At 40.2% G+C, this 24,493-nt stretch overlaps 2 long non-coding RNA genes across 2 annotated transcripts; both read left to right on the plus strand.

Moving 5' to 3' along the window:
• The first annotated feature begins 2,855 nt into the window (after positions 1 to 2,855).
• LOC150066858 (uncharacterized) lies at positions 2,856 to 11,028 on the plus strand. The gene is made up of 4 exons (XR_016533761.1): positions 2,856 to 6,112; positions 6,209 to 7,463; positions 7,554 to 7,721; positions 10,502 to 11,028. It is a non-coding gene; the product is annotated as an uncharacterized LOC150066858 (long non-coding RNA).
• Positions 11,029 to 11,037: 9 nt separating this feature from the next.
• LOC150066859 (uncharacterized) lies at positions 11,038 to 18,833 on the plus strand. Its single transcript, XR_016533759.1, has 5 exons — positions 11,038 to 13,106; positions 13,200 to 15,734; positions 15,823 to 15,953; positions 18,233 to 18,407; positions 18,510 to 18,833. It is a non-coding gene; the product is annotated as an uncharacterized LOC150066859 (long non-coding RNA).
• Positions 18,834 to 24,493: the final 5,660 nt, after the last annotated feature.

Consider the following 24,493-nt stretch of genomic DNA (forward strand, 5'->3'; position numbering starts at 1 on the left):
AGGTTTGAATATATCTGCTACTGCTCTCTAGATACTGAAGGGGTCCCAGTCTCCTCAGGATGGCAGTCATGGATTCCAGTTCTCTGTAGGAGGGTGAATGTTCTCTTCAGGATTCTTTATCATGGAAGCATCTGCTCCACTTCCTCAGCATGGGATACATGTGTTCCTGCTCTCCTGGGAACAGAATGCATCTATTTCAGCTCTCCTCAAGAAGGTAAACATTTATTTGGAGCAAATATTTATTAACGTGGAACTATCTCTGTTCTGTATCATCATGCAGGATTCTTTTCCCTCTTTTTCTCAGAGCATGAAATTGATCTCTTCAGTCTGCTAAATGGAATCAATGAATTCAAGTTCATTCCATATGGTTTGTGTTTATTTGTCTGTGCATGTTGGAATGTAGTTATTGTTGCTCTGACAGCAGTAAAAACATCATGTGGAAATCTACTCGAAAGGTGAGTATCATTTTCAGCTCTCTGTGGAATGTCTGCTCCAGCTGTGTTCTGAATGGAATATTTCTAATGCAGACCTCCTCAGGTAAGTAATTTCTAACTCACCTATCCTCAGCTTGGAATCCATTTCCAATATGTGTCTTTCTAGAAATAGAATTTGTATACACATGGCTATTTAGAGAGACAAAGAATATGTCTCTAAATTATCCTTATGATAGAATGATGAAATGTTACTTGGACATGAGACTGGTCCATGTCTCTCCCTAATGGAATGCATGACATCAAGTTCACTTCCCTGAGTTATGTGTGTACTCCACCTGTCTTGAGCAAGGAATGCTCTTACTCTATCAGCATGGCTTTTCCACTTGCTATTTTCCATGAAGAACACACTACTCCATCTCTTCTCAGCATGGAGTATACCTCCTCAGGTTCTCCTTCATATAGAACTTGTGTAAATCAACTCTCTTCTTGGGAAATGACTCTTCAGTCTATAGCTTGGAATCTGTCTACTGCATGTTCATCTTGGAATGAATGACCTCTAGCTCTCTCCATCAAGAGAGGCTCTGGATGGAGCTGAGGACTCCCAGCATGGCATGTTTTGAAAGCAGCTCTTGTCAGCAAAGTAGATGTCAGCTCTCGCATTCTCCAGCATGGAATCTGGAGTGTATGGCACTCCTTGGCATGGAGTATATTTGCCTCAACTTTCCTCAGCATGGGATCTATGGACTCCCTTTCTACTCAGGATGAGTGTGCCTCTTGCATGGAATGTGTATATACCAGTTCTTGTCCTAATGGAATCCATCTTCTCATCTGACATATCTTTTCAACATGAAATGTGCCAGTATGAGTGCATCCAGAGAGTTCAATCAGGTATCATTTCCAGTATATGAAGGAAAGAAGACATCTTTTGTAGTCCACGTCATTCTTTTTTTTTTTTTTTGCCAGTACTGGGGCTTGAACTCAGGGCCTCAGCACTGTCCTTGAACTAGCTAAAGGCTAGTGTTCTACCACTTGAGCCATAGCACCACTTCTGCTTTTTCTTTCTTTTTTTTGTGGGTCATGGGGCTTGAACTCTGGGCCTGGGCTCAAGGCTACCATTCTACTCCTGGTCCTGGGTGTTGTCCCAAGCTCTTCAGCTCAAGGCTACCATCCTACCCCTTTTTGCCACAGCCCAACTTCCCATTTTCTAGTGATTAATTGGAGATGAGTCTCATGTACTTTAGTGCCTGGGCTGGCTTTTTGAACTGTGATCCTCAGATCTCAGCCTCCTAAGTAGCTAGGATTATAGGCATGAGCTACTGTACCCAGCTACTTCTGACTTTTCTATGTATGTCGTACCAGGGAATTGAACCCAGGGCTTTGTGCATGCTAGGCAAGCCCTCTACCTACCACTAGACCACACTCCCAGCCCTTTTGCAATTTACTTCAAAATGGAGTGGGCCTTCACCAGCTCTCCTTGGAATGGAATATGTATTCTAATTCTCAGCATTAGGGAACATGTCTACTGTTTCTTTCCTCCACGGGGAATATGTTTCCTCACCATGGAATGTGTCCTCCAGTTCTTTTCCACATGTATTCCTCCAGTTTGTTTCATTATGGAATCCTATACCCCTTTTTAACATGAAATCGGTCTATTCCAGCACTATGAAGAATTTGATCATCATCTGCTCCTCTCAGTATGGAATATATGGAATATTTCTGATCTGGCCTTGTCTGCCTCTGCTCCTGATTATGTCACCATGAAAGTCTTTGATTCCAGCTCTACTAGGTGTTTTGTTAGGCATGTAATACACCTCTCCAGTTTGTCCTTAGAGTTCAGTGAATGTCAGCAGCTCTAATGAATAGAATTCATCGACAGCATCCTATCCTGGAATAGGTCTCCTCCAGTTGTGTTATGTACCAAGCCATTTGAGGGAACAAAACAAAATGCTACAGCTTTCCTGAAGACCTGATCTTTTGTTCTAGGTACTTTAATATAGAACGTGTCTCAATTTGCCTCAATTTGCATTGTACCTCCTCTTATTCTCCTCCAGATGGAATATGTCTAGTCTAGTTATTATCAGGCTGAAATGCATCTCTTTCATGGATGAAGTGGAGTTGGTCTTATTCATGTCTCCAGAGAAAAATCTATGTTGGGTCCAGATATGTACAGCCTTGTGTCAATTGCTTTTGTTCACGCACCTCAGTAAGAAATGCATATACTCTCAGTATTCTTACGATGGAATGCATCTAGTCCTGCACTCCAGGAAATGGAATGCATATGTCCCAGTTCTGTTAAGCATTCAGACCATCTACTTCAGCCTCTTTTCAGGAAGAAGGTAAATGTGTACTTGAGGCTTCTCTATCATGGAATCATTACTCGCTCTACTCAGCACAGAATAGACTCCTGCTTTTATTGTCCTGGCATCTATCTACCTGAGCTCTGTGGTCAAAGGTAAGTGTCAATTTGGGACTTTTTAGCATGGAATTCCCTCCTTACTGTTTTCCTTATTTCCCAAGGCATCTTTTCCATGTCTCCTCAGAATGGAATCAATGCCTTGCAACTCATTGTGTTGTGCAACAGGTTTTCACAAGTTCTTTCAGTATGGGATATGTGGATGCCATCTCTACTGAGCATGGAATATGTCAATCGGGTTCTCCTCAGTATGACATCTATTTATTCCACTCATTTTAGTAAGGGAAATGTCCTGTACTAATGTGTTTGATATAGTGAAATCATGTTTTTTTTTGTTATGAACTGCATCTCTTTTAAGCAGGTGTCAGGAGGAAGACACCTATTCCTGCTTTCCTCTGCCTGAATCCTTCTGCCCAAGGTCTTAGCATGGCATGTGTTTAGAGCAGCTCTCATCAGCAAGGTAAGTGAGAGAACCAGCATTCTGTAGCATATTGTCTTGCCTAGTATAGTGCTCATTGTCCTGGACTACTTCTGCAGGCCTCTTTGGCATGAGATCTGTCTACTTTTCGCTTGACTGAGCAGTTTTCTGCTCACTCAATGACTTCTATGGCCTCCAGAGGCCAGGATCCTGCACTTACTTTCATAGAATGTGATCTATTCGGGTATTGTCAACGTGGAATATGTCTGTGGATGCCATCTTCAAAGAGGTGTCTGTTTTAGCACCCTTTAGCATGGCCTGCTTCTTTCTCATTTCAACTTGGCTTGGATTGCATTTGCTCTAGCCAGATTTTTCAAGACGAATTTTATCAATTCCAGCTATCTTCATCAAGGAATGTAACTGCTCTTTGTATTCCTACTTGGGATGTTGGCCTGGCACGAAGTAAAGTCAGTTTTCCTTAGGAATGTATGTGTCACCTCCAGTTTTTGTCAGCATGAAGTCTGGTTAATTCAGCGCTCCATGTCATGAAATGGAGTTCTGATCAAGACCAACACAGAATGGAATATGTCGTTTCCAACTCTTGTCATCATAGAATTTATCACTCATTTACTGCAATTCTCATTATCCTGTGGATGTACCTAATGATTCCTGTTAACAGCATGAAATGGACGCACAGGTTGCTCACTCAGTAAGGAAATCAATATTTCCATATGTGCTAAACATGGAATTTGTATCCTGCTTATTTTTGATAATGTGCCTGGGAATTGACTAGCTCTCCTCTGGAAATGTGTATAAATGCACTCTCCACATAGAATGTTTTTCTTCCAGTTCTCAGCATTTACTGTATTTCTGTGACTGTCTTCAGCACAGAGTATACATAATCCAGCTGTCTTCACCAGGGAAAACATCTTTTTCAGTTCCCTTCCCTGGAAAATTTGCCTCCTTCAGCCATCTCCACATTAAATAGTTTTCCTGAGGCTGTTCTTAGCACAGGACCATTGATTCCAGCCCCGATAAGTAAGGTAAGTCTGTAGTCTAGGATTCTCTTGTGTGGAATAGGATCTTTGGTATTTCTTACATGAAATGAATCATCTCCAGTTCTCCTCAGTAAGATAAGTGTCTATTTCAGCATGGCATTTTGTCTTGTACATTTCCCCTTACCTTGGACAGCACCAAATTTTTGCTTAGAATTTCTCTACTCAGACTCTCAGTATGGCGTGTCATTAAAACAACATAGTCAACAGACAAGATAAAATAATGGCATCTGCAGAGAAGTGCATGAATCTAGAGCGAATCATGTTGAGTGAGACAAGTCAAGACCAAAAGAACAAAAGGCACACAGTATCCTCATTATGTGGCTATTAGATCCAAACAGTACAAGAACGAGAACTCAGTATTTGCATGCCCAATGCTATGAACAAGGTACTGGAAATATAAACACAACTACATAGACATAAAAATCTGACTCTATAGACATAATGTTTCATTACAAAAATTTATATGTATCTATGACATACAAACCCTCAGCCTAATTTTAATTAAGTTCTAAAATCTAAGTGCCAGTGATTGTATATAGAAATTTCCTTCTTGAATACTGGCTTGTTAAATACATCATTTGAAATATGATGTAAAAAATCAATGTTAATAAGTTCTTTAATAAAAAAAACAGCTCTTGTCAGCAAGTGAGCTCTTAATTGTAGTATTCTTGAGTTTGCAGTTGGTTAGTACCACATTACTCAGCCTGGAATACTATAGCTCTCCTGAGTATGAAATGCAACTTTCTTAGCTCATCCCTACATGGGATCTATCTGTACTCTTTTTACCTTGGCATCTTTGTACCTAAAGTTTGCAGTGCTGCTCAGCATAAAATATTTCTCTGTCTTTCTACTCTGAATGAAATTCAGCCACAGATGCTCTTTTAGAAAAGGTCTGCTTTCCAGCTGTACAATGCCCTCAATGCATCTTCTCCAATACTCTTTAGAATTGAGAGAGACTGACCCAGCTCTTGTCATTTGGGAAAGTGTATAATTGAGTTCTCAGCAGAGAATGGCTCTTGTTTCAAAACTTGTCGCCTTGGAATAAGTGTACTACAGATAGCACACCATGCAATGTGTTTCTCCAGCTTTCCTCCACATGGAATATATTCATCCATCTCTCTTCAGTATGGAATGTCTTTACCCAGCCTAGGAATGTCTCCTCCAGTTTTGAACATGGAATATGCCTCCTCCAGTTTTGGACATGGAGACTATGTTCATCCCATTTGGAACCTATCTATTCAAGGTTAGGCTCAAGACTTCCAAGTATGGAGTATGCCTCCTGCATTGTCATCAACATGAAAAGTGGGGCAGGTTCTCTCAGCACAAATGGCACTTACTCAGTCTTGTGGTATCTGTTGTCTCTAGCACCGCTCAGCATGGAATGTGTCTACTCTTGTGCACTGACTATAACATATCTCCTCCAGTCCTCTTCAAGGTGGCATCCATATTTCCCAGTTCTCCTGAGACTGGAAAATGTCAAGGCCGGGTCTATACAGACTGTAAGGCCATCACCACCTGCTCACTCCAGCAAGGAATAGATAGATCCACTCTTAATTTTTTTTAGCTTTGAATGTATCTGCCACTGCTCTCTAGAGACTGACGTGGATATGGTTCCAGTTTCCTCAGCATGTCAATCATGGATTCCTGCTCTCTGTAGGAAAAAAATTTGCCTTGAGAATTCTTTATCATAGAAACATCTGCTCTGCATTCCTCAGCATGTGATATATAGATATGCATGCTCCTGTTCTCGTTGGCATGGAATGCATCTACTCCAACTCTCTTTGGAAAGGTAAGCATTTATTTCGCCAAGCATTTTTTTTTTAGCCTGGAACCATCTCCATTTTGCATCCTCATGCAGGATTGAATCTTTTCACTCTTTTCTCAGAGCATGAAATCTAAGTGGAATCAATATATTCCAGTTCATTCTTCACTGTTTATGTCGACCCATCTCTGCAATATAGTTTATCGCTCTTTGCTATGTGGAAAACATCAACTACATATCTACTTGAAAGGTAAATGCCTCTAGCTGTCCTCTTTGTGGAGTCTTGTCTACTCCATCTGTATTTAGATTAGAATGTATCTAATGAAGCCTTCCTCAGGTAAGTAATTTCTAACTCAACTCTCCTCAGCATGGGATCGATTTCCAATGTATGTATTTATAGCATAGAATGTGTCTAATATGGTCTTTATAGAAAGACGTAGAACATGTCTCTAAATCTCCTTTTGATGGAATGGTATTTGCAACATGGCATGAGAATGGTCTGTGTCTCCTCCTCCTGGAATGCATATCATCCAGCTCTTTTCACTGAACAATGTGTGTACTCCAGCTGTCTTGAACAAGGAAAGCTCCTACTCCATCACTCCTTGGCATAGTTAGTTGATCCACTTGCTGTTTTATACAAGGGTCACAGTACTCCACCTCCTCTCAGCATGAAGTGTACCTCTTCAAGTTCTCCTCAGTATGGAATTTGTGCTTGCTTCTTCATGGTCAATTTCTAGTCCGTCACTCTGAAGCTTGGAATGTGAGCAACACTCTAATGAATAGAATTCTTCGACAGTTTTCTACCATGGAATAGGTATCCTCCAGTTGTGTTATACACCAATGCTTGCTTGTGTGGTAACAACAGAATGGAATCTTTCTGCTGCAGCTTTCCTGAAGACCTGATTGTGTACTGCAAGACACTTCAACACGGGATGTGTCTACTCTAATTTGCTTTAATGTGCATTATAACTCTTTTTACTATCCTCAGAATGGAATATGACTAGTCTGGTTCTCATCAGGCTGAAATGAAATCTCTTCTAGTTCTCAGAATGGATGAAATGGAGCTTCAGGTCTTACTGCACATATCTAGATGAAAATCCAATGTCAAGTCCAGGCCTGTACAGTCTTTTTTGCTCATATAAACTCAGTAAGAAATTCATCTACTCTTAGTGTCCTTATCATGGAAATCATCCACTCTTCTTCAAGGAATGGGATGCATATGTTCCAGTTCTGCTCATCTTCTAACAGCTCTTTTCAGGAAGTTAAATGTACACTCCAGACTTCTCTGTCATGGAATCATATCCCACTGTGCTCAGCATGGACTATACTACTGATCTCTTTGTCCTGGAATCCAACTATCTGAGCTCTAGTTACTAAGGTAAGTATCTACTTGGATTCTATTTAGCATGAAATTTTCTCGCTGTCTGCTTTCCTTATTTATAAATCTAACTTTTCAATCTCTCCTCAGAATGGAATCAATACCTTGAATCTCTTCCATCATCTTGAATGATGAAATTGGCCTCTATAAATTCTTTCAGCATGGGACATGTTGATGCTATCTCTAAGCAGCTTGGAGAGTATATGAATTATGGTTGTCCTTAGCATGGCATCCATTATTCCAGCTCTCTTAAGCAAGGTAAAAATCTACTCCAGTCATGTGTTTATTATATGTGAAATCTGTTTACTACATATCTTTCCATTATGAAATGCAACTCTTTTTTCGTTTTATTTTTTATTATCAAGGTAATGTATAGAGGGGTTACAGTTGCATTCACCAGATAGTAAGTTCGTTGAGATGCATCTCTTTAAGCAGGTGTCAGCAAGGAATGTGTCAGCTCCAGTTTTATTTTATAGTCGGAGTAATGTACAGAGGGGTTACAGTTACATTTGTCAGATAGTAGGTGCCTTACTTCTCATACCTTGATACCCCTTGTCGTGTTATTGTTCCAGTTTCCCTCTCCCCATTCTCTCCCAATCATCTTGATATCCCCCTTCCCTTCCCTATTTCAAATAAACAAATAAATGTATATACAATATACCAGGTAACAAAGTCAGATACAGTAACAACATGAGGGAAAAAAAAGAGAAGAGAAATAACATTAAGAACAACAATCACGAGGCCAGGAGTTTGGCCTAGTGGTAAGAGTGCTTGCCTAGCATGCATGAAGACCCAGGTTTGATTCCTTGGTACTACATACATAACAAAAAGCCAGAAGTGGTACTGTGGCTCAAGTGGTAGAGTTGTAGTCTTGAGAAAGCCCAAGGCCAGTGCTCAGGCCCCGAGTTCTGTCTCCATGACTGGCAAAAAAAAAAAAAATAAATAAACACGCAAAGATAAACCTCCATATCCTAGAATTCATTTCATTTAGTCTCGTCCTATGTGACCTTATGTGCATAGCGTTTGAGCTATTGTAATCCTCTGCTAGGAGAGTCCTAGATGTGTACTAATTATAACAAATGAGGGAAACCATTGAACCTATGTTCCTTTGAGGCTGGCTTACTTTACTTAATATGATTTTCCAGTCTTTCTATTTCCTTACAAATGGGGAAATGTCATTCTTTCTGATGGCAGTATAGAATTCCATTGTGTATAAATACCACATCTTCTTGATCCATTCATCTACTGAGGGGCATCTGGGTTGGTTCCATATCTTAGCTACGGTAAATAATGCTTCAATGATTATCGTTTTGCTAGTGGCTTTAGTATGTCTTTGTTTCTGGGCATTTGGGAAAATGCCAAGGAGTGGGATTGGTGGGTCATAGGGGAGCTCTATGTTTAGTCTTTGGAGGAATCGTTGCCCTTCTTTCAAGAGTGGCTGAATGAGTTTACACTCCCACCAACAGCATGTGAGGATCCCTCCTGGCCACATCCCCACCAGCATCTGTTGTTAGATTTCTTGATAATGGCTATTCTAACTGGAGTGAGGCATTTCTTTTATGGCCTGAGATGTCAAGCATTTCTTCATGTGTCTGTAGGCCATTCTTATTTCCTCTTCAGAGAAATCTCTAAGTCTTTAGCCCACCTTTTAATGAGACGGTTGTTTCTTTGAGATTTTGTTTTTGAGAGATTCAATTTTTTGAGCTGTAGGTATAGTTAGATACGAGGGCCTTGTCTGATGTAAGGCTAGTGAAGATGATCTCCCACGCTGTGGGCTATTTAACTTGCTACCTATGTCCTTTGCCATACAGAAGCTCTGCAGTTTAGTGCAGTCCCATTTGTCCAAACTTTCTTTAATTTGTTGTGTTTCTGGGTCTTTATTAAGAAAGTTTCCACCTATGCCAAGGAAATCTTAGTATATCTTTTTTCCTTCTTGTAAGGTTTTTAGGGACAGGGTATCTGCTTTTACCTCAAGGTCCTTGATCCATATGGAATTAATTCTGGTGCAGGGTGACATATAAGGATCTAATTTTGGTTTTCTACAGGTGCTTAACCAATTCTGCCAGCAGCATTTGTTGAAGAGGCTGTCTTTATTCCATCCTATTTTTTGGCTCCCTTATCACAGATTAGGTGGACTTAGGTCTGCAGGTTGATTTCTGGGTCTTGAGTTCTATTGCATTGGTCCGCAGGCCTGTTCTTGTGTCAGTACCAAGCTGTTTTGATTACTATAGCTCTGTAATAGAGTCTAAAGTTTGGTATTGATATTCCTTTAGCGCTGTTCTTTCTGCTAAGGATTGTTTTTGCTATACAAGATCTTTTATTATTTTGGATTGCTTCCTCTATTTCATTAAAGAATGACATTGGGATATTGATGAGTGTTGCATTGAATGTGTAGATCACCCTTGGCAGGATTGCCATTTTCATGATGCTAATTCTTCCAATTGAGGAGCATGGGAGGTTTTTCTACTTCCTCAGTTCTGCTTTAATTTCCTTTTCCAGGTTTTTAAAGTTTTCATCATAAAAGTACTTTACATTCTTAGTTAATTTCTAAGTATTTTATTTTCTTTGAGGCTATTCCAAAAGGAGTTGCTTTCCTGATTTCTGCCTCACTCTTCTTGTTGTTGGCATACAGGAAAACCACTGATTTTTGAGGGTTAATACCTTGCTACTCTGCCAAAATTTTGAATCAGCTGAAGCAACTTGGAAGTGGAGTCTATAGGGTTCTTTTTTTAATTGTAATGTGTAAAGGGGTTACAGTTATATTCACCAGATAGTAGGTGCATTACTTCTCACACATTGATACCCCTTCTCATGTTTTTGTCCCCATTTCCAAATCTCCCTCCACGCCCTCCCAATCATCTTGTTTTCCCCCCTTCCCTTTCCTAGTTCAAATAAACAAATAAAGGTATATCAATATGCCAGGTAACAAAAGTCAGATACTGTAACAATATGAGATTAACCAAAGGGCAACAAATAGAAGAATCACATCATCTGCAAAGAGGGGAAGTTTCACTTCCTCTTTTCCTATTTGGATACAGCTCCAGTTTTCTTCATCAAGGAAGACACTTTATTCCAGCTCTCCTCACCAGGAATCCTTCTACTCAGGGTCTCAGCACGGCATGTATTTAAAGCAACTTTCATCAGCAAGGTAAGTGTCAATGCAAGCATCCTTTAGCATGCAGTCTTGTTTGTACAGTGCTTGTCCTGAACTTCTGCTACTACAGGTCTCCTTAGCACAAGACCTGTCTACCTCCATTCTACACAGTGTAATTGAGCAGTTTTTGCTCACTCAAGTGACCTCTAGAATCTTCATGGGTCTAGATCTTGCCCACGCTTCTCTTTGTAGAATGTGTTCATTCTCAGAAAGGTAAGTGTCTGCTTCAGCATTCTTCATCATGGCATGCTTCTTTCACATTTCAACTTGGAATTCATTTGCTCCAGCCAGAACTGAGTTTAGCTATCTTCCTCATGAAATGCACCTACTGTAGGTATGCCTAGCTGGTGTCCCTATCCTCAGCATGTCAGCCTGATATGTGTTAAATTCAGTTCTCCTTGGCAAGCTGTTTTTCATGGGATCTGGCTAGTTCAGTGCTCCTTGTTATGGAATACCACCTTTTCATCTACAGTTTTTGTCAGCATGGAGTCTGGCTAGTTCAATGCTCCTTGTTATGGAATACCACTACTGCAGCTTTGATCAAGTGTAACACAGAGTGGAATGTTTCTTCTCAAACTTGTGACATCATGGAATATATCACCCATTTACTATAGCTCTTGACCACCTGGGATGTACCTTACAATTTCTCCTCTTAGCATGAAATCCATATACAAGTTCTCACTCAGTATGGAATGTCTCATTTCTAGCTGTACAAATCATGGAATGCATTTCCTCTCGTTTTTAAATAATGTGGTGAGAATGGACTAGCTCTCTTTTTCTGGCAACATGTGTAAATGTGTTCTCCTCATGGAATGCTTCTACAGTTCTCAGTATTGAATGCATTTCCCGTGGCAATCTTCAGCATAGAGTGCATATAATCTATATAATTCATCGGGAGATATATTTGTTCAAGTCTCTTCCATGGAAAATTTCTTCTTCAGTCCTTCTCATCATTAAATAGTTGCCCTGAGGTTGATCTTGGCACAGTAACCATGGATTTCAGGTGTGATAAGCAAGAAAGAGACTAACTCAAGGATCCTCCTTCATGGAGTATGGACTTCGACATTTATTACATGGCTAGGACTAGCTTCATTTTCCTAAGTAAGGCTTCACTGTTTATTCTAGTCACCTATAGCATGGAATACTCTACCAATTTCTTCTCACCATGGACTACAGAAAATTGGGCTCTTTTGCTTGGACTTTGTATACACAGGTGTTCAGTATGGCGTGTCTTTAAAGCAGCAAATTGTTTCAAGTGTGGCATTCTTGAGTAGGCAATTGGCTAGTATGATGCCACTTGGCCTGGAATTCATTGACTGTAACTCTCCTGAGTATGGAATACAGTTTCTTTAGCCCATCTCACATGGAATTTGTCTATTCATAGTTTTGTCATATTGGAATCCCTGCTGACAAAGGAGCATTGCATGCTCAACATGAAATGTATTAACCCATCTGTATTCTTCATGAATTGTAGCCACAGCTACTATATTAGGAAAGTTCTATTTTCAAGCTGTACAATGCCTGCCATATATCTCCTCCAATCCACTTGAGAATGGAGTGAGATTCGCCCATCTCTCATCATCAGGTAAGTTGTATAATTTAGTTTTCCTCAACGTTGAATGCCTCTTGTTTTAGTATTTGGCAGTGTGGAGTATGTGTACTTCAGGTAAACACCATGGAATGTGTTCATCTACCTCTCCTCAATATGGAATGTCTCTCATCGTTTTTCAACACAGAATATCTCCTCTAGTTTTGAAGAGGAATGTGTATCCTCCTGTTTTAAGCATATGGAATATATCTCTTGTTTAGGCATATGGAATATATCTCCTGCAGGTTTCAACATGTGGAATATATCTTCTTCATTTGGGGGCATATGGACTATGTCTTTCCCAGTTTTGAGTATGTTGAATACATCTTCAACTTCTGGCATGTGGAAGAAGTTTTGTCCAGTGTTAGGCATGTGACTGTCTCCTCAATGTTTGGGGGTAGGTCTCCTCAGCATAGAATCTGCTTCATTCATTGTCTGAGCATGGAAGGTGTGTTCTGCAGGTCACTCAGCATGAATGGGCTTCCTGGAGCCTTCCTTGGGTGGAATCTGTTTGCTTCAGTACCTTCCAGCATAGAACGTGTCTACTCCAATTCACAGTCTAAAATGAATCTCCTCCAGTACTCCTTAATATGGAATCCATTTATACCAGTTGCTTTGGGGATGGAAAATGTCAAGGCCAGGTCTTTACAAACTGAAGGCCATCTCCTTTTGCTCATTCCAACAAGGAATAGATCCACTCTAATTTTTCTCAGCAAGGAATGTATCTGTCACTGCTCTCTAGAGCATAAAGTGGATGTGTCCCAAGTTTTGCCAGCTTTGCTAACATGGATTCCAGCTCTACAGAAGTTGAATGTTCCATTGAGGATTCCTTATCTCCCACTATCCTCAGCATGGGATACATGTGCTTCTCTTCTCTTTGGAATGCATCTATTATAACAAGGTAAGAATTTATTTGGGGTGAGCATTTGCTAGCACGAAACTATCTCCTTCCTATATCCTCACTCAGAGTTGAATATTTCCCTTCACTGTTCAGAGCAGATAATGGCCTCTTCAGTATTTCTGCTGTATGGAATCCATGGACTTGAGTTCACTCCTGATGATCAATATCTACCTCATGTTTCTGTGCGAGGGAAGGAAGTATTGTTGCTCTCAATAGCATGGAATGTAGCACATGCAGTTCTATTTAGAAGGTAAGTATCATCTCCAGCTTTCCCTTTGTTGGAAACTGTCTACTCTAGTGAGCATGGAATGTGTCTAAATGAAGCCTCCTTCCTCAGGTAGGTACTTACAACTCAGTTCTCCTCAGCATGTTGATATGTGCACTTAGAGCATAGAATGTGTCTAACCTGATCCTTTTCAAAATATAGCCTATCTCTTGCATGTCTTATGTTGGAATGTATCTACTTCAGTAATTTACAACTTGGCAGGAGATTCCACCTTGTCTCTTCCACTTGGAATACATATCATCCATCTCTCTCCACTGAACAGTATGCCCACTTCAGCTCTCTTGAGCAAGAAATGCTTCTGCTTCATCCTTCATCAGCACGGAATATGTGTACCTTTCTATTTTTCATGAGGAACACATTACTGTTTCTTTTCAGCATGAAGTGCAACTTCTCATGTTTTCATCATCATGGATCATGTCTAGAGCAGCTTTCTTCATTGTCAGCTTTGAATCCAGCAATCTACAGCCTTATGTAAGGTGCTGCAGTTAACTCAGCATTGAATGCATTACAACATCTCTCTTCATCAAGAGAAGCTCTTTATGAAGCTGAGGCCATCATCATGATATATGTTGAAAACTGCTCTTGTCAGCAAGGTAAGTGTAAATTCTAGCACTCTCCAGCATCTCTTTGACATGGAATGTATCTACCTCAGCTCTCCTCAGCATGGCATCTGTCAACACCTGTTTTACTCAAGATAGGATTGTTACTGCTACAGGACTCCTCAGAATGGAATACATATATTCTATCTCTTCGCATCAGGAAATCTTTCTACAGTGGCTTTCCTTAGCGCAAAGTATGTGTCATCTTCAATTCTCAACACGGAATATGTCTCATCTAGCTCTCTTCCACATGAAATGTATTTTCTCCAAATCTTCTCATCACAGAATGCCTTTCCTATAGGTCTGTTTAGCATGCAATTTATCAATTTCGGCTTTACTAAGTAAGCTAAATGTCTACTTCAACACTGTGGAACTGGCTGCCTTCTGTGTTTCTCAGTATGGAATATATCTTCTCTGACCTTGTTAATCTAAGTTTCTGCTTCTGTCACTATGGAAACATTTGATTCTAGCTCTGTTAAGTGTATTCCTAGACATGTGATACACCTCCCCTAGTTCTCCTTTGGATGTAGTGAGATTTAGGATCTCTACATGAAATTCTTCAACACCCTGTTTTGGAGTGAATCTTACCTGTTTGCCATATGGAATGAGCATTTGCATTTGAGTGCACAGCAACATAGAATATTTCTGCTGCAGCTTTCCTGAAGACTGATCTTTTACTGCAGGCACATCAACCGATTTGCCTCAGTGTGCCTTGTACACTTTATGCTCCTCTGGATTGAATATATCTAGTCTGATTCTCATCTGGCTAAGATTCATCTATTCCAGATGTCCTTGGGGTGGATGAAACGGAGCTCCTGGTTTACTCCAGGTCTCCTGGAGAAAGTCAGTGTCAATTCCAGGCCTGGAATCAATCTCCTGTTGTTCTCTCAGCTCAACAAGAAATGCATCTCTGCTAAGTATTCTCATTATGGAACATATCTACTGCTCTCCAAGGAAATGGATACAGATTGCAGATGTTCCACTTCTGCTTAGCATTAAAACCATGTACTCCAGCTTTTTTTTTTTTTTTTTTTTTTTTTGGTTGTGAGGCTCTGGGTCTAGGTTCTGTCTTTGAGCTCTTCAGCTCAAGGCTAGCACTCTACCACTTGAGCCACAGCACCACTTCCAGTTTTCTGGTGGTTAATTGGTGGTAAGAATCTCACAGACTTTTGTGCCCTGGCTGGCTTTGAACTACGCTCCTCAGTCTCATCCTCCTGAGTATCTAGGATTATAGGCATGAGACACTGATGCTTAAATTAGAAGATTAAATGTGTACTTCAAGTTTCTTTATCATTGAATTATCTCACACTTTCCTGAACATGGCATATAATGCAGCTGTCTTTGTCCTGGAATCCATCTTTTTGAGCTCTGCTTACTGAGGTAAGTGTCAACTTGGGGTCTCTTTATCATGGATTCATCACATACTTTGATCAACATGGAATATACTACTGCTGTCTTTATCCTGGAATCCATTTATCTCAGCTCTGGATACTGAGGTAAGTGTCAACTTGGAATTTCTCTAGCATGGATTCATGTCTTTCCTCATTCCTTATTTCTAAATACATGTCGTCCATCTCTGCTCAGGATGCAATCAATGGCTTGACTCTCTCAGAATGGTAGAATTGGTCTTCATCAATTCTTTTAGTCTGGAATATGTGGGTGCCAACTCTATTTAGCTTGGAATATGTCAACTCCTGTACCCATCAGCATGGACTCCTTTTATTCCAGTTTTCTTAAAACAAGGTAGATGTCCACTCCTCGAATCTATTTACTATGTATGAACTCTGTTTACTGCATGTCTTTCTGTTATGAAATGTATTTCTTTGAGCAGGTGATAGCAAGAAATGTGTCAGCTCTGGTTCTCTTCATCAAAGAATGAAACTATTCCAGCTCTCCTCAACATGAATCCTTCTACTCAGGTTCTCAGCATAGCATATGTTTAAAGCAGCTGTTATCAGCAAGGTAATTGTCAGCTGTAGCATTCTTTAGCATTCAGTCTTGCTAGCATAGTACTTGTTGGCCTGGACTGCATTCACTGCAACTTTCCTCAGCCTGAGATCTGTCTAGAGCTATTGTACTAAGTTTGTCTGATCAATCTGCTGTTCATTAGAGTGATTTCTTGTTCCTATTCTCAGGGCCTGCAATCATTTTTCTTGTTGTTTTTAATTTTATTTTTCAGTTGTGATCTCAGAGCTTCCTGCTTTCTATTGGCTATTTAACTTACATCATGTGCTGCAGCATTGAACCATGTGCTCCTTCTGACACATTAATGGTTAATTGGGAATTACTGAATTGTCCTGGCTGTCTTTTAGAGTTTGATCTTGAGACTTCAGAGTTTTTTTTCTCTCTCTTTTTTTTTGCCAGTTCTTGGTTGAACTCAGGCCCTGGGCACTGTTCTTGACCTTTCTCAAGAATTGCATTCTACCACTTGAGCCACAGCACCACTTTGGGATTTTTCTGTATATGTGGTACCAAGGAATGGAACCCAGGGCTGTGTGCATGCTAGGCAAGCATGCTCTAGGTCACACTCCCGTCCCTTGGCTTCAGATTTCTGTCTACATAGAGCTATGATCCAAGTAGTGGATTGGTGACCTTGAGTGAAATAGCTAAGGAAGAGCACATTGGTCTTGAGTTTAAGATAGAGAATGATCACACACCCACACATACAAAAAAAAAAGCCTTGGAGTGCTGAGGATCACAGGATGATACCCTGGGCCTGTTAATTCTTTTTCTTTTTCTTTTCTTTTTTTGGTCAGCCCTGGGATTTGAATTCTGTGCCTGGGTACTGTCCCTCAACTCTTCAGCTCAACGCTAGTGCTTTTACTACTTTGAGTTACAGCGCCACTTCTGGTTTTCTGGTGGTTAATTGGAGATAAGAGTCTCTTATGTCCTGGCTGACTTTGAACCATCATCTTCAGGTCTCAGCCTCCTGAGTTAGGTAGGATTACAGGCATGAGCCACTGGTGCCCATCTATTTTCCTGTTTTTAATCCAATATTGGGGCTCAAATCTCAAGACCAAAGCACTGTCCCTTAGCTTTTTTGCTCAAGGCTAGAGTTTACCCAGTGATTCACAGCTCCTCTCTGGGTTTTTGGTAGTTAATTGGAAATAAGGGTCTCCCAGACTTTGTTGCTTGGATGGCATTTGAACTGTGGTTCCTGAGAAGATGGAATTACAGGCATGAACTACCTGCTCTGGCTCTGGCCTGTTAATTGTTATTTTACATGTTTTCCATGAAATACCAAACTGCATAGGCAGCCATGGATGCAGCCAGTGCTGGTTTTCCTTTCTGTTGATTCAGTATTGCAGGCTTTTTTGGTTGTGCAGGCTTTGAAGGCTATGTGACTGCCTCTCAGTGCAATCAGAGTGAAGGCCCCCCCTTTTTTTTCCTCTCTGAACATAAGACAGAGATCCATTTCCCCTGCTGTCTATGTAATGGAGACCCTTAAGTAGAAGTGCTGCTTGTGAGGTCCAAATAGGTATATTTGAAGTGGATATAGTCCCCCAAGAACATTCTGGGATTCCATCTGCATAGATTCCATTGTCTGTAGTTCATTGGATCTTTTGTTTGTCATCACTAAGTGAGAAGAGTTGATTAAGGTAAAAGCACCAGATACTAATAAGACAGGAGCAGTGAGTCCAGATTCTAGGATTACTAGCTATAATGGTGAGGATCTGCATTGTTTCCTGGGAGCAGGGCCTGCTCCCATTGGAGCAGCGTTGGGAGGGGGTTAGTGCATGAAGGGCTTTCTTGTCCCTGTTGGCTACATGTGTTTATCCCTCATCAATACTAGGAATCCATTGGATCATGGGTGGACTCAGAAATCCTTTTAATGGATAGTAGATACTCCAGAAGTTCCCTTCAGGCTCCTCTGATAGCCCCATATTGCCTAGAAGACTCACAGAGCCACACTAGTGACAACCTCCTATCTTTCCACTAGCTTTCTTTTTAATCTTGTGTGTGAATGAATAAAATCACCACAATGGCAGTTCCTGAACGGAGCCTCACTTTACACAGACCTGGTAGAAAACAGGCATTGTTAGGCAGTCAAGCCTCCTGGAAATACCATAACTTCTCCCCACCTACACCAAGACAGCAGCAGTGTGGGGAGGTGGCATGTGGGATCTCTTTTGCCTCTGTGATCCATCCTTGACTGCAACCCTATTATGGGGCACCAGATTCTGTACAAATATATGCTGAGTCCGTCTTGGTCACAATGATTACTTTCCCTCCAATCACAGGTATCGACAAAGGGATCATAGGCCATCTAGCCCTGCTTTTCTCATGGAGTGGTCTGAGGTTGGCCATGGTCTCCTGGTTGGAATATCATTGTTGGCCTCACCACATGAACATGATCCTTCAGTCCTGTAGTCAGCCTCAACAGAGCTCATTGCGGGACAGAGTCCAGGTGTCCAGGTACAGTAAGCCCTGACACCACCCTGCTTGGAGAGATCCTGTTGGGGACCCTTCATACTCCCAACTACTGATGCATTTCCTCCCTTTATATCCTTTTTCCAGATGGAACTCTGTATCATACATGTCTTTGGCTATGCCTTCCTCAAGAAAATCACCACTTTGATTATTTCAAGTTGGTGCCCCAAGAAGCTTGGAGTATCACCACAGAAAGCATGGGTCCTCAGTTTCCACAATGGCTTTCTTTCCTCATCCCACTCGTCTTGTGGGGTTAACCATTTTTTAGTCAAATCATTGTACAAGGATCAGGAATTGACTTACTCCAATTCTTCCTAGCCATGTGTCCATTCTGATTTCTATTTCATTTCCACAAATTTTATGTACTGTTACCTAATAATTTACTATCAAATCTTTCCTGAGTTATCCTATAACTACTATAATAAACTTTCGTTTCAAAGATGTTTCTGCCTTTTCTGTTTCTTCAGCATTTTTATCTGGTCATGTATGTGTGTGTGTGTGTGTGTGTGTGTGTGTGTGCGCGCGCGCTGAAAAGAGCCTGGATAGTATCTAGTCCAGTTTTCCTATTCCTGAAATACATGTCTTTCAGCTATCATCAGGGTGGATCTATTTCTTCCAGATCTGAGGAAAGTGCATGTCAAGCCTTGGCTGGCACTGCTCTGATTTGATCATCAGCTCACCTCAGTGGAAGTAGTATACCTAGTATAATTCCTTTCAGCATGGAATCCATGCACATGGAATGGAGTGTCTGAATTTCACTTATCCTTTGTGTTGGCTGAATCAAATCTAGTTCACCTCAGGAAGGTAAGTGTCATTTTGGTGTCTCTTTAAGATGAAGTCATATTTGTTTCCTATATTATTCTCTTGACATTTGTCTTTTCTTTCTTCAGTGCATGGAATTGATTTCTTGTCTCTCTTCAACATGGGATCCATATACTCAAGCTCCTTCATAGGTATATGTCTTCTCCAAATCTATCCCCAAAGGACTTCATATGCAGAAATCTACTTAGTATAGCTTGGGTGTCATGAAGTTGTCTTCAATGTAGAAATGATGCTCCTGTGGACTCAGTATGAGATATGAACCTAACCATTTTTCTCGGAGTGGGTGTTTAGTGAACATGGGATACACTCTCAGATGATCTGTGCTCTCCACAAAGAGGTAAGTGTTAACGTAGGGTATCTAGATCATAAACTCATGACTTTTTTTCATTTCCCAGGATGACACTAATATTTCCATCTCTCTTCAGGTTGAGATCCATTTGCTGAGTTTGAGATAAGAGGATCCCAATTCAAAATCAGTCACTGCAGAAAATTTTATGAAATTACCTTCCAAAAAGCTGAAAGTGGAGATGGTAAAGCATTAGACTTGTGGAAAGGGGATAGGCCCTGATTTCCAGCCCCAGGACAGGTACAAGAAGAAAAAGGAGAAGGAGGAAGAGGAGGAGGAAGGGAAGGGGGAAGAGGGGGGAGGGGGAGGAGAAGAAGGAAAGGGGGAGGAGGAGGAAGAGGAGAAAGAGGAATTGGAAGAGGAAGGAGGAGAATGAAGAAGAGGAGGAGGAGAAGGAGAATGAGGAGGAGGGGGAGAGAAGAAGAAGAAGAAGAAGAAGAAGAAGAAGAAGAAGAAGAAGAAGAAGAAGAAGAAGAAGAAGGAGGAAGAAGAAGAAGGAGAAGATATTGCTTCCATCTCTCCTAATTTTTCTTGCCTAGGCCAGAAACATGTTTAATCTTTCTGCCTTTCTGCTCAGGACAGATGGTTGTCTTCCATTTCACTGTTGGCATGAGATACATTGCCTATAGTTCTTCTCTGCATGAATTTATTTCCTTCAGCTGTAGTAATCAAGGTAGATCTCTTGTGAAGGACCCACTAGTGTCGAGGCAAATGGCTTCTGCCTTCTCAGCAAGGAATGTTTCCTACCTCTGTCCTAACCTTGAAAGGCATTGACTCCAGTTGTTAAACACAGAATCCCTGTCTTCCAGTTCCCCTGTGGATGGAGTGTCAGCATGGAGAACTTCTAATCCAGAAATTGTAGGCAGGAGTTCTCCAGCAATTATCACCCTGGCCTGTGGGTACTCAAGGCACCACCCTTCCTGAATATGGAATGTCTCTGATCCAGCCTTTGTGAACATGGAACCTTTTTCCTCTAATTTGGGGCAAGATGTAATATGACTTCTGCAGCTCTCCTCAGAATAAAAAATGCCTCCTGGCTCCTCCTGAGCATGGAAGGTGAGTGCTGCCAAGTGTCTCACCACATAATGCAGATCTTCCATCCTTGCTCATGAGAGAAGTGTCTATTCTGTTTTTCTTCAGCACTTAATGAGTTCCTTTTTCATTTTGAACACTTTATACATATAAAAGCCATAATATGTTAAACATCATTTAGACTTGGTCTAAATGCCTGATATTTATAGTCTTATGAAGCAACATCATGAGATCAAGTTTCCATTCATCACAATTTTTAGCAGCTTAATAAACCAAGATTAAAAAAAAGGGACATGGTGGCAGGGATGCACACATCACAAATTCTGTGACTCTGGTCTTTTCCCTCTTTATGAATACTTTAAAACATAGCAATGTTAAGCAAGAATAATCACTAATTATTATTTTAGAATATTTTATTATTAAGGTGATGGACAGAGGAGCTGCAGTTAAATCAAGTAGGTAAATAGTACATTTTGGGGGCAATGTCACACCTTAGTCCTCACCCAAGTATTAAATAGCTGATTTTCAATATAGTCTCTAGTAAGCACCACTGCTGATTTGTGCATATTAATATTATCACTCTAATAAAAATTTAGCAGTCTAGCACAAAAGGGAACATCATAAATGACTTCTGCTTTTTTTTATTCATTTTTTTTTTGCCAGTCCTGGGCTTGAGCTCAGGGCCTGAGCACTGTCCTTGGACTTTCTCAAGGCTAGAGCTCTACCACTTGAGCCTCAGCACCACTTCTGGCTTTTTGCTATGTATGTGGGGTACCGAGGAATCGAACCCGGGTCTTCATGCCTGCTAGGCAAGCACTTTAACCACTAGGCCAAACTCCCGGCCCCCCCGACTTCTGCTTTTTTATAGCTACCTGAATTGTCTCAGTTATAAAATTGACTTAGTTTAATGAGCTTTAGCTGTTAAAACTTATTTTTATAGATTGAGTAATTTAAAATGACTTAAGTAAAGAACAATTATTGAGATTTCACCAAGCATTGCTGTCGTTGTTTCCTTTTTTCATATATTTTTATTGTAATTAATAGAAGGGTCACATTATATTCACCAGATAGAAGGTGCATTACTTCACAAACATTGATACCCTTTCTCATGTCTTGGTCCCCATTTCCCTCCCCCGACCTCCGCCCCTCATCTGTTTTCCCCCTTTCCCTATCCTATTTCAAATAACCAAATACGCATATATACAGTATATCAGATAACAAGGTGAAATACTATAACAACATGAAATAACTAAGGGATAGCAAAAGAGATGAGAGATAATATAGTACATTAAGAACAACAATCACTCATATGGCTTTTGTTTGTATATAATGGAGGTCCTTTCATTTAGCATCATACTATATGGCCTTATGTATGTATCTAGGTTTTGTTCTATTGTAAATCTCTGCTAGGAGAGCCCAAGGTTTCTACTGATTATTGCTGTCGATATTTCTTACAATGTGTAGTAATGTGAAGCTTCTACATTTATAAAGTTTTTACTGCTTGCTTTTAAGTCTTCTCATGTCAATTAGTAATGTAAAATAAACCATATTTAGGCTCAGTTATGTAGTTTATACTTTCTTCTGCATACCTATATAAACCTACTTCCTTATTAAGAACATGAACTACTCCACTTATTTTCACATTGATGTCTTTTAAAAACTCCAAACCCAAAACAAAACCAAAAAAAGCTCTCATTCTCTTTTCCTTCTCCTCTGTCTCCACACACCTCCATTTTGTACAGGCCCTCAGTTTGCTTCCCCACTCTCCAATAAACTTTTTCTGCCTGAAAAAACCCCAAACCACAGAGGCAATAAACTTATTAGTATCATCTGCTTAAATTCTATTTTAGATTTAATTCCATTTTATATTTTAAACATAAATCGTTTTAAAGGACTCTTGATGGTTTCTAACAGACATTGCCATGCTGTCTTTCATTTGCCCTTTCTAATATGTCAATGTAAATATTTGTCATTGTAGTATCACTGTGAAATTTTCTTCAGAGCAGAATTCAGATATAATAAACTACTATTTGTCACAATCAAAATCAGTTGCTGTAATAGGGAGAAGCCCAATATAACTTTTGTGGGTCTCACCTCTTTTTTAATTACATAGGAATACTATTTTTGAGAAGCAGTTTTCTAAAGCTAGATGCTACTGGTGTTTGCTTGGACCAACTATTATTTCTCCTTGTTTTGTGCTATTGAAATGAAAGTTACAACTCTACCTGTCTACTAAGTAATGTAGACAGAATCCTCCACCAGGGTGATGCTTATGTAATTATTCAAAGCTTTTCTTTTTCTAATAGCTTTTCCAAGTAAGGATTCCAAAACCAAGATTGTATGCAAATGACTTAAATGTAAAGTCTTTGTACATATTATCTATGGCAACAATTTTTTAAATTTTTTATTGTGATTAATAGAAGGGTTACATTATATTCACCAGATAGAAGGTGCATAACTTCACAAACATTGATACCCTTTCTCATGACATGGTCCCCATTTCCCTCCCACCCTCCCCCCGCTTATCTTGATTTCCCCCCTTCCCTATCCAATTTCAAATAACCAATTAAGCACATATAAAATATATCAGATAACAAGGTGAAAAATTGTAACAATATGAGATAACCAAGGGATGGCAAAAGAGATGAGCGATAACATAGTACATTAAGGACAACAGTCACTCATTATATGGCTTCTGTTTCTTTATCCTGGAGGTCCTTACATTTAGTGTTGTACTATTTGGCCTAATGTGTCTAGATTTTGTTCTATTGTAAATCTCTGCTAGGAGAGCCCAAGGTTTCTACTGATTATGACAAATGAGGGAAACCATTGAGCCTATCTTCCTTTGAGTCTGGCTTACTTCACTTAATATGATTTTTTCTAAGTCTTTTCATTTCCTTACAAATGGGGCGATGTCATTCTTTCTGACAGCAGCATAGAATTCCATTGTGTATAAATACCACATCTTGTTGATCCACTCATCAAGTGATGGGCATCTGGGTTGGTTTCATATCTGCTATGGTAAATAGTGCTGCAATGAACATCGTTGTGCTAGTGGATTTAGTATGCCCTTTTTTCTGGTCGGTTGGGTAAATGCCAAGTAGTGGAATTGCTGGGTCATAGGGGAGTTCTATGTTTAGTCTTTTGAGGAACTGCCATACTGCATGAAAGACAATTTTTAAAGTATATGTAAATTCTCCAGTTAAGTCTACCACTGCAGAAGCCATCTCCTAGGTAGAAGAAACAAATCCTAAACATTGGGATGTGAAGGCAAGATCTATTTTCCAAGGATTCTCTTCAAGGCCCCCATGGCCGCCTTATTTCTCAGGCTGCAGATGAGGCAGTTCAAGGCTGAGGTGACCATTGTGTAGAAAAGTTGAGCTTGTCCTGTTTGGGATTAGGAAGGAAATGGGAAGGGTATACGTGACTATGGAAGACCCATAATACATCCCAACTACAGCCAGAAGAGGTGACAAGGACCTTCTTCCTCTCCCTTATTTGAAGCCATATGGAGCACAGTGAGGAGAATTAGTGTGTAGGAGACAAAATGGCAGAAATTGGAGGAATCAGAGTCATCACACCTATTACATAAACCACAAGCTATATCTGGATATATCTGCACAGGCCAATTTCAGCAGAGGTGTTTGTTCTACCAGCCTTTGCAGAAGGGATAGTGCATAATGTATGTGGCATATCCTAGGCCACTCAGAGAAGCAAAGATCCATGATATTGTTACCATGGTCTAAAGGACATTTGGTCTCATAAATAATATATATAGTTCAGAGGATAACGAATGGACATGTACTTGTCATAGGATATAATGCTAGAAGATGGGTCTCTTTTCCACCTGCCATCAATTTCAAGAATTCAG

This window comes from Megascapheus bottae, chromosome 2 (assembly GCF_031878675.1).
Source record: "Megascapheus bottae isolate mThoBot1 chromosome 2, mThoBot2.hap1, whole genome shotgun sequence".
Lineage (NCBI taxonomy): Eukaryota > Metazoa > Chordata > Mammalia > Rodentia > Geomyidae > Megascapheus > Megascapheus bottae.